At 40.9% G+C, this 11,174-nt stretch overlaps 1 long non-coding RNA gene and 1 pseudogene across 1 annotated transcript; one reads left to right on the top strand and one right to left on the bottom strand.

Moving 5' to 3' along the window:
• The first annotated feature begins 3,903 nt into the window (after positions 1 to 3,903).
• LOC117284626 lies at positions 3,904 to 5,187 on the top strand. Its single transcript, XR_004515722.1, has 3 exons — positions 3,904 to 4,336; positions 4,621 to 4,694; positions 4,780 to 5,187. It is a non-coding gene; the product is annotated as an uncharacterized LOC117284626 (long non-coding RNA).
• Positions 5,188 to 7,094: 1,907 nt separating this feature from the next.
• On the bottom strand, positions 7,095 to 9,040 carry LOC117284608 (annotated as a pseudogene).
• Between the last annotated feature and the right edge of the window lie 2,134 nt (positions 9,041 to 11,174).

The following is an 11,174-nucleotide window of genomic DNA, read 5'->3' as shown; positions in this document are numbered from 1 at the left end:
CCTGCCGGGTCTCTACCGCTCGAGACTGGAGGACGAGAGAACGCGCCATGGCGACCGGCCCGGAGCTGGGACCCAGGGGCGCGCTGAGGGCGCCCGGGTTGGCCTGGACCCGGGCAGCCAGCGAGGTGGGGGCGCTTAGTGCACCCAAAGGATTGGACCGGACCTGTCTCTGGGACACGTTAAAGGTTCACCTTCCCTCCAAGTGTTGTTTCCACTTTGCATTTACTTAAAATCTGCCCAGGGGTTGTTGCGTAGAAAAGCTGTTCTTGCGCCTTAACAGTTACCGTGTTATACCCGAGTTTACCATGATCTTAGAGTAGAAATAGATTTCCCGATGTATTTGAAACAAAGACCCAAAACAAATTTTAAAAGATAATATGTATGCGATCCGATAAAAGTGCTAAAAATATGCAGAGCTAAATGAACATTTCCAAGAACATATCCTGGGGCATTTCCTTTTTTTTACCCAACGTTCATATATTTACATTTCTCTCTATGTTTGAAAACGTTTTAGGTCGTAGTAAGAAGTAAGGTGCTGTGTTGGCGAACAAAGGTCACTGCATACGTGCAAATGAAGGCGAAGGATAATAAGCAAAGGGTCAACAAAGCTACAGATTGTGATTCGTGTGCTCTCTAAGGGAAATAAACACAGTTGAAGATATGAAGGAATAACTGAGGTGGGACAAAGGCTGAGGAGGTATTTAGCCAGAGGCAGAGAGTGAAAAGATGTGAAGAGAGGAGAATGGGGTTTGTTTCCTGGACAAATGCAAAGAATCACTTTTTTTAACAAACGCAATAATTATAAGGAAGACGGAAAGAGAAACAAAGAGATCTTCACAGATGAAGACCCCCCTGGAACCTGGTGGTGGGAGCAGGGAGGGAAGGGAAGTTGCTGAATTGTGCAAGCTTCAGTCCCATAAGCTGGGACAGTGACCGGAAGTACCCCGTCATACTGTCATGAATGGGCTTTCCATCTGATTAATATTCTACTGCTGTCATCAGACTAATTACTTTGAAAATAGCACGTATGTAAATAACACTGGAAGTTACTATCGGAAAATAATGTTGGCACCTTAAGGCTATCTTCAGCTTGTCTGAACAGAATGATTAATGGTGCATCAGAAGAGAGAGACCCTGTTCACTGAGGTTTAGAAACTTCATGCTTTGGCAGATCCTTGAGTATCACAACAACTGAGCTTCTTCAAAATCTGGATTCATTTCTTGGGTCCCTAATTTAGCGGCCATGACCTTGAACAAATTGCATTATGCCTCTGAGTTTCAGCTTCCTGAGGTCCGAAATGGGAGTGACAATACCAATTCTGCAGAATTTTAATGAAAAAGAAAAGGGTTTTTGCTGCTTGTTGTCAATTGTAGAATTTTAAGGCTGTGCTGTGGAGTCCTCCAAAAGAAGTCATTATATTTATGTTCCACCTCTCCTACAGTGTGCATCTACCCTGAGTCAAAATAGCAATAATTAGCATTGGTACAACTAGTCTAGTCCACAAGTTGATTGGTGAACTGTTGGCTTTACCAAATTTATTATACCTGGTCCCGATCCTATAAATTGGAACAAAACCTCAAAATAAACTTTAGAAAATAAGTAATCCGTTAAAAGTGCTCAGAGTACTTGAGGAGGTAAATATCAACATTTATGGAAAACATGATCTTGAGCATTCTTGTATTAACACAACCTCAAAGGAGTTCTTCTGTGTTTGAAAATGTTACAGGTTGAAATGAGGTGTTGGGCTGGTAACAGAATATCCCTACTGTGGCGGTCCAGCCGTCACAACACTAACATGCCTGAGTTGGGGAGTGAGGATTGAGAAAGAAAAGAACACTCAAGCCTGAGTGGAGACCAAGAGCAGTCTGATTTATTTCATAGAAACAGCTCCTTTTATAGGTTCACATCAACAGGAAGCACCAAGCAACTATTTGTATCTTTTATGAAAAGACCGGATTTTCTGACTCTTTACAAAGAACATCACATCTGTGGCTGTCTCTTTGAGTTTCTCCCATTGCAGGGTCAAAAAACAATTTTAACAAGCAGAGTCCTAGAAAAGTAACAAATGTTACATAGATTGTATCAGTGCCTTGAGTGTAGAGGTGAAGAAGTTTCCTTTTAAATGTCAAACGCCTGGAGGGCCATGGCCGGGCTCCCGCACCCTACATACTGGAGGGACCACTCCCATCTCTTTACTCTTATAAAGTCCTTCTAAAATGCAAAATTATATTGCCCATTGTTGGCCTTTGGAATTTTTAGTATTTCTTTCTTTATTTCAAAGAAGGCATGCAGTCATCTCGTTCTACATAGAAAGTCTTCATGAGAAATGTCCCTATCTTCTACTGCACTGTTTTAAACTCCTATTTCCAGAGATCAAATCGGGATTGAGGTGAGGCTGAAGAGAGATAGGCCTCTATGTATGTACAGTATTTTAGAGAGGAGGAATTGTGCATTATTTTTATATTATATGCTACTTTTAGATCGGTAAATCTAGCATTTTATGTCTCAAGGCAGTAAAACTATGCCGGGAAAAACTATTACATATAAATATCTTAAAATATTTTCATACAAGAAATATTTATGGAATGTCTAGTATTTGCAAGTCCCTGAGGATCTAGGATACAATAGAGAGGAGAGGAAGACTTGCTCCACCCCTTGTCTATCCAGGAGAGAAACTTTTTATAGATAATTAACCCCATAATGTCTACACTATAGTTGATAAATGCTGTGGAAGGAAGATGCAACCTGGTTTGAGCATGTGTTAGAGGATCTACCCTTTCCAAGAGAGGAGGGAGGGCAAGTCAGGCAAGGCTTCTCTGAGCAAGACTTTAAACTGATTCCTCAGGATAGGCAGAAGATGGCCTGGCCCAGAGGAGAGTTTTCCAGTCAAAACAAAACATGCTACCTAGAGGTTCTCAGGAGGAAGCAGTCTCTAAAGGACTGGAGTGAGAAAGCTGTTAGTATTGTGTGAGATTACAGAAGCAAAGGGCAGATCCGAGATCTTCAAGTTTAGACTTTGCCTGAAAGCAAATGATCATGTTACCTCTTGTGACCATCAAATCATCTTAAACCGCCTACCCTGTGGACTTGATTAGGCACCTCCAGCACCCTACTTCACATCTTCCAACTTGAGTTTTTTATTTCTTCCTATTCATTCTTCTCACACGTCGTCTAGCCTCTGGACTCCGGTTTTATTCACGGTCTGTCAGATTGCCCTATTCTTTGCTACCCGCTCCCTTCCACTATCTTCTGTACCCGAGCAGCCACACGAGTGACAGCGTTATAGATATCTGTTTTGTGACCTCAAAGAGACTCTTGACTATCTGCAGGCACAGATCTTGGTTTGCTTGCCCTGAAATTTATACAATTTGAAAAGTCCTTATAAAGAAAGGAACACCTGGTTGGGGATGTAGCTCAGTGGCGCCACACCTCCGTGACAAGCACAAAGTCCTGAGTTTGATCTCTGGTACCAAAAAAAGAAAAAGGAATACACAGAGCTAGGGGACACAGCTGAGTGGTAGAGCACTTGCCTAGATTGTGTGAATCCCTACATTCAAACCCCAACACTGAAAAAGGAAAGGAAACAAACAATATATGATCACATTAAAAAAGTACGATGAATGCCGGGCGTGGTGGTGCACGCCTGTAATCCCAGCACTCAGGAGGCTGAGGCAGGAGGATCCCTGTGAGTTTGAGACCAGCCTGGGTTACATAGTGAGTTCCAGGTCAGTCTCAACTACATAGTGGGACCGTGTCTCAAAAAAATTTATCTATTTATTTATTATTGGTACCAGGGATCAAACTGGGGCCCTTGTGCTTGCTAGGCAGGCAAGAGAACCACTGGGGCAAATCCTGGGCCCTTAATGAAACTTTTTTTTTTCTTTTTGGTACCAGGGATCAAAATTAGGACCTTGCGCCTGCGATGGAGGCAGCAGCACCACTGAGCTACATCTCCAGCAGATGAAAATTTAGGATGAGAAGATAAATCACCCACAAATTACTGAAGACTTTAAGAGGCCAATAGCTTTCTTCTAAGATCTGTCAGTGATTTTCAGAATCCTTACATGCACAAGTTCCCGAGTACAGCTTGGTGTCTCCTCCTGTGTTGTTAGCCAGTTTTCCATTGCTACGACCAATATGCAAGATAAACAAGTTAAAGGCAGAAAGATTTATTTTAGTTTTTCGTTTCAGAGGTGTCAGTCCACGGTTTACTGGCTCCATTGCCTGTGACCCTGCCTGGGGCTTCTCCTTGACTGTGGGAAGATGGAAACCTTGAGGCGGAAAGATGTGGGGCAGGAAACCTGCTTACCTCCTGTTAGCCGGGATGCAGAGAAGGTGAGAAAGCCGACAGCCTGTGCTAGCTGACTTCCTCCCGCTTTTGTTCCATCCAGGCCCTCACCCTGTTGGAGAACGCTGCCCACATTCAGGGAATTCTCCCTGTCAGTTTGCTGTCTACTGTCAGTTATCCCTAGAAACACTCTCACAGACAGCCAGAGATGTGCCTTACTAATTTTTCCTAGGTGTTTCTCAACCTATCAAGTTGACAATTGAGCTCAACCATCTCAACTCCCTACTAGGACACGCTTTCTCACCCTGCGCTCTTCTTTGCATTCTCCCAGACTGCCCAGTGAAAGACTCTGAGATGAAGCTTCATTAGCTTGGCGGATGTTTCTGCTCTTACCAGATAATTCAGGTAAAGTTAGTCTGTTCAGGCTGCTACCACAAAACACTACCTTAAACTGGGCAATTTATGGACAACAGAATTTTATTGCTCACAGTTCTGGAAACCGGAAAGTCTAAGATCAAGACACCAGAAGATGCGCATCTAGAGAAGCCCTGTCCCTGATTATGGTGCCTCTGGCTGTTTCCTCGCATGGTGGAGGGGGTGAAGCTCCCTCAGGCCACTTTTATAAGAGCACAATCCTACTGGGCATGTGGTAAACATTTGTAATCCCACCACTCTTGGAGACTGAGGCACGAAGATTAAGGGTTCAAGCCCAGCCTGGGCAGCTTAGCTCATTGTGGAGACCCTGAGTTCAATACCCAGTACACAGGGTGGGAGCACTAACCCCATTCATGAGTGTGGAGCCCTCGTGACCTAACCACCTCCCAAAATCTACTTCTTAATACTATCACCTTGGGCCAAAGGTTTCAACATATGACATTTAGGGGATACAAACATTACCACCTCAGTATTCTGGCAATCTTACATTTTTTGTCTGGAAAGTTTACTTATCTATTTTCTACAATAACTTTCCTTTTCCTATTCTCTTCTTTTTACCGTATTACCTCTATGGAGATATAATTCACATGCCACAAAATTCACCTTTTTAAGGTATTGAATTAAGTGGTTTTTAGTATAGTCACAAAATTATCATCACTAATTTCAGAAAACTTTCATCACCTCCTACAGAAACCCCATTCTAATTAGCTCTCATGCCTCATTTCCTTTCCCCTTAGGCTCTGACAACCACTAATACTTCAGTTTCTTTGTATTTACCTCTTTCAGACTTTTCCTACCAATAGAACCATGCAATTTGTGACCTTTCATGACTGATTTCTTCCGCCTAGCATACGGTTTTCAAAATTTAGCCATGTTGTCTCAGTTCTTCATTCTTTTTAATCGCTAAACAATATTCCATTGCAGCATATCCCAGATTTTAAGTCATCAGCTAATGGATATTCAGTTACTCTCCATCGTCTGCCTATTATGAAGAGTGCTTGCAATAACTCTTAAAACTCCTTTAGTGAATTTCCAAACACTTCCTGTGATAGTTAACTGTGTCAATTTGAGTAAGAAACACCCAATTAAATTGGCTCAGCATAGTTCTGGGTGTGGAGGACCCACCCTAAGGAGGATTGTTGCCAGAATGATATAAAAAAGAAATGAAAAAGTAGGCTCACTTGGGTTTCTTCTGAGAGCTCCAGTCTTCACTTTTATCTCGGACGTCTTCTGGCTTCCAGCACAGACCAACTCTTCCACCTCCTGGTAGGGACTCTGGCATGGGACAGCACAAAGAGCTCCAGGCCTTTGAATCCTTCAGATCTCCAGGGCACAGTCCTCCCTTTTGCCCTCTTCCACATCAGACTCTGTGGGCAGCTATTCTAAGTCAATCTTCTAAATTCTTACATATGTGTATATCTTGCATTAAATCTGTTTCTCTAGTGAGCACTGACTGATACACTCCCCTTTCCCATAAATTAGAGATCTTTTCCTGATTTTTCTGGGAAATAACAGTACTCAAAAGAAATCTCCTTCAACCTCTAGCCATCAAACTTCAAACCTACCTACCATCTCGACCCCTCCTGAGTGCTTTAGATTTCATCCTATTGCACCTTCTCACAAACCTCACCCTATGAATGGCATCTCTGTAATTACTCTAATTTATTCCTTTCTATAGTTGTGTGTGTGTGTGTGTGTTTGTGTGTTTGTGTGTGTGTGTGTGTGTTTCAATAATATTCTAGCGTGGACCCTTAAGTTATGATCGGCCTGACATATGAACAACTTGAGCTATGACTAGAATTTTAATTTTAGCTTATGAACAAAGTCTTTAGTTACAACCCAAATGCCGGCTGCTTGTGCTTCCAGGTGGTCTCAGATACAGATTAACCCCTTAATTAATTGTTCTGCAAGGAACATTACAACATCCTTTCCTGTGTGAAGTTAATTAAGAAATCTGGGGCCAGTGTCTCTCTAAGGACACTGAGATCTGCCTGGAAGAAAGTGTCACCTAAAATTATACAGGAGAGAGACTTTGAAGGCAATTGACCAAGTTGAGTTACAACTAGCCCTTGAGAATGAATTCACTTTGTAAGTCAAGGGTGAACTGTGTTTACAAAAACAAATGGTGATCCAGATTTGGCCAAAGGCTATCAGTCTCAAATTTTGCTTTATACCACCATGATCTGATTGGTGAGGTCTGAGGAAGAGACCAGGATTCTGATTTTGTTATTTTGTGGTGCCAACACACACACACACATGCACACACACACACCATATAATTTTTTAGTGGAAGAAATCATTACTGTGGTCCATTTTAATTTTCAATTAACTTTTTGAAATATAAAGTATGATCTTTTTTATTTGTTACTCTTAACAATTTTTAGTTTTGACAGGATTCAGAGGTAGAATCTTGCACAGTGGAGTCTCGGACAGTCTGTATCTCTTGGCAATCTGTTCCCGATGTCTCTCTTTGACTTCCTTCATTCTTTTGGCCAAAAGTTTGGTGTATTTTGCAGCCCCTTCCTTATACTGCTTAGTATACTGTTTTTTCAGAGCCATGTACTGCTTGTGTTTCTTTTGCAGGATGTGTGAAGTGACAAGATGCTTAATTGCTGGGGCCTGATCAGACCCTTGGATACCTGTAAGGGAGATGATGGGGAATAAAAAGAAACAGAGACAACACTCAAGGTTCAAAGGGACCAAGAGTGGCCTGCCTCTAGTGGACAGACTCAATAATCTCCATGGTTGACATGCTTTTATAAGCCAGCAAGAAGCACAGGGGAGGGGTATATACTTTTTCCTAAACAGCAACTGCAGTAAGAACAGGACAACACAAAATAAGGAATAAGTTAATACTCACAAAGGGAACAAATTAATGGGAATTAAGTTCTTCCCCATACCTGGACCCCCCCACCTTTTGCATTGTCCTTGGCAGATGTTATCTTGCCTTAGGAGCACTGTGATTGTGAGCTTTCCCCACACAGCCAGGAAACATACAGCTTCCACATATTTCCCTATTCGTAAAGCAAGTCACACCAGCCTTGGGACTGAGGGGCCTATAGTCTGGCCCTCACCAATATACACATAACATTGTTGGTCCTCAACACTGAATCTTGAGTGCTTTGGTCCTGGTTTCTTACCTTTTTTGCCTAAAGCCTTTCTGACAACATATTGGTGAGTATCATCTTTAGAGTTGGGCCCCAGGCAATAAGATACAGTAGTATCCATTGATTCAGAAATGTCTTTTTTTTTTTTTACAGTAACCAAGTTGAGATGGCTTAAATTAGCACCCACAGTACAACCCCAAGGAGGTCTGCACTTTCTTTCTTCACTTCTCTTTGGTGTACAACAACAACCCCTTACCCAGTAGCAGGCAGGTACAACAATGGGTCAAGATACCTTGCTTCATGGGGAACCCTTGTTTGTCATCCCACTCCTGATTGGGGGCACATAACCCTTTCATTCTTCACCCAGAGCATTAGCAGCAACTTCTGTGGCTCTATATTTCTCTTATAAAGTGTGAAGTTTGCATTCATTGGCCATGTCAGTGGTAATCGGTGGCTGTGAAGAAATACCCAACTTCACCTTGACGTAGCTGAGTGAATTTGAGCAGCATTAGAAAAAAATAACCCACCATGGTACCTTTAAAAGTAACTATTGTAAGACAAATCTAGCAAGAAATTGACAATAATATTCATTTGCAGATTAATTCTTCCCTAACAATAACACTGTTCTACTGAATGAACTACTGGCTGCTTAAAATGAAAGTTGATTGAATTGTATTTGAGAAAAGATTGTAGGCCATAGATTATAGTTTACTTCAGTTTTAATTGAAAATTGAGTTAAATCATCCATTACTTTGTAAACATAGAAGATTTCTTTTCTAAAACCAAGCAATGTAGAAACCCCTGTAAATTGTGTATTCCTTTTTTTTTTTTTTTTGGTACCGGGGATTGAACTGAGGTCCTTGCACTTGTGAGGCAGGCCACCGAACTGCTGAGCTAAATCCCCAGCCCTTGTGTATTCCTTTTTGACTATAATATTTTCTCTCTTATTTCATAGACAGACTTCTACTAGTAGTTATAGGCCATACCTCTAGCTTCTTATCATCAATTTCCTCATTAATCTGCTTCCTTCTGGCTAACACCCCTATTTCTTTCTTATTTTTACCAAGGTCGCCATTACTAAATTGGACATGAATTTCTTAGTCTTCATATTTCTCAATTACTTGATTCCGAAACTATCAGTACCCTTGGTCTCTGAAACATCATAGCTTTGACTCTTCCCATCTTGTAGCTCCTCAGTTCTTTTTCCATGTGCTCCTTTTTCTGGCCCTAGGACCTCTTCTCTTCATATTCTTCATATCGGTAGTATCAATTACGATCTGTATACACAGGCTTTACAAGTTTCCACCCCTAACTCAGTTCTCTTCTGAACAATTGACTTGTAAACCCAACTGATTTCTCCATATGTCCACTTGGCTCCCCAAAATAAACACAGTCAAAATCGTGGATCTTTCCTGAGAATTCACCAAAATCTGTATCCTCCTCCAATTTCTTTCTGTCTCTCAGTAGCTCATTCTTTATTCCTTCCTCTCATAGTTTATCACCAACCCACTAAGAAATAAAATGACACTGCCTGTGAGATATTTCCCACTTCATCCATTTCTTTATACTACCATATTTTTTAAAGCTATTTCAGCTTTCGTCTGGGTTTCTGGTTATATATTTATGTGTGTCTGCATTCTCTTTCCCCTAATCAATAGATTCTCCACTTTTTAGCCAAAGTAATGATTATAAAACCCAAATATGGTCATTTCAATGGCTGCCCGTTGATCACAAGATACAAAACAATGTCTTAAACATGGGTTACAAACATGCTCGTGGCCTCAGGTATCCAGCCTTACCTTGCACTCTCAGGTCACCTTCTATGCCAAACCCCTTAGGCTTTCTTCCTCTCCTCACACGAATAGCCCTCTCTTCTCACTACCAGGCTCCATTCTTGCTGTTCCTTGTGCTCAGAACACTGCCATCCTCCTTAGTTCTATTAAAGCTGGTTCATTCCTGGCCACCCTTCAGATCCTAGGTCACCCTTTGCTCCCAGGGAAACTTTTCCTCATACCCTGGGTTGAGTCATATTCCTTACTCTTGTACCATCCTGTGCCCTTCTCCTTAGCAATATGTGTCACAGGTACCTTTCACCTGTTAGTAGCATTATTCTCTCTTTTAATGATAGAGGGAAAGGACCATGTCTATTTCATTTATTTGATTTGTTTGCATCCTACCAGATGCCTTTCAGACTGCCTGGCGTATAATAAGTAATTAGCATGTATTTGCTGCATGAGTGACTGATGGACTTTAGAGAAGGGCTTTGATCTAGGGGCTGACTAACCCAGATTTATGTCTGCTTGCTACCAACATGGCAGCCAGAGAGGGTGCTGTAGGCAAGGTGCTTAGATAGAAAGTAACTTCTTAAGGACGTAATTCCAAAAGGTGAAAAACTGTGCTTGCTGTAATTACCTAAAGATAGAACTGTTTTTCGATTTTAAAAATTTCCACCTGGGTATGGTAGTACACACCTGTTATCAAAGCTACTGGAAAGCCTGAGGCAAGAGGGTCACAAGTTCAAAGCCAGCTGGACAACTTAGTCAGACCTTGTCTCAAAATAAAAATAAATAAAAAATAAAAAGAATTAGGGGTATAGTTGAATGCTCCCTGAGTTCAATCCCAGTACACACACACACAAAAAAAAACAACTAAGGAAATTGTGTTTAAATCTCAGAATGAAGTTACTTTTTAAATAAGATTTATTGTAATGAAAAACAATCTTTTGATTATTGTTAGCAAGGGAGTAAAAGCTTGCTGTTTTTAGAATATTTCAGTTATAATTAATAAGAAGCATAATAAATTTGAACAGATTCCAGTCTCACTATCTGAGCTGCATACTATTGTTTGTAGCTTAATATTTCAAAATTTGGTCACTAACTGGGCTAACAGAGAGTTTGAAAATGTAAACAAAGTCTCTTTATGACAATGACCATGAAAACATTATACATAATAGTATTAGAGTTATTTGATATAACAATTTCCTCTGTATCCGTTTTTAGTTCAAACTGCACTTTCTCTTTTTTGGATAAGCATTAATATCCTATTAAGTCAAAATATACTTAACTCAGTTTTCTTCTAAATTTAAAATTACTGAATGACCTAGGGCACCATGCCTGTCTGGCAAACACAAGGTCCTGAGTCTGATCCTGGGTACTAAAAGAAAAAAAAACGTATTGAATGGCCATTTCAGATCAATACCATTTATTAAGTTGAAGTAAATGCTATATAAACAGGTAGCCAAGAAATAGACCCACACTTATATGGTCATTAAACTGATGACAGAGGTGACAATGAAATACACTGGGGAAATGACAGGCTTTTGGGTAAGTGGTACTGGGTTAAG

The sequence above is a fragment of the Fukomys damarensis genome, unplaced genomic scaffold (genome assembly GCF_012274545.1).
Source record: "Fukomys damarensis isolate Sample0158 unplaced genomic scaffold, DMR_v1.0_HiC HiC_scaffold_38, whole genome shotgun sequence".
NCBI classification, from domain to species: Eukaryota; Metazoa; Chordata; class Mammalia; order Rodentia; family Bathyergidae; genus Fukomys; species Fukomys damarensis.
Note: the sequence above shows the minus strand (reverse complement) of the source record. Positions and strands in the feature narration are given on the sequence as shown.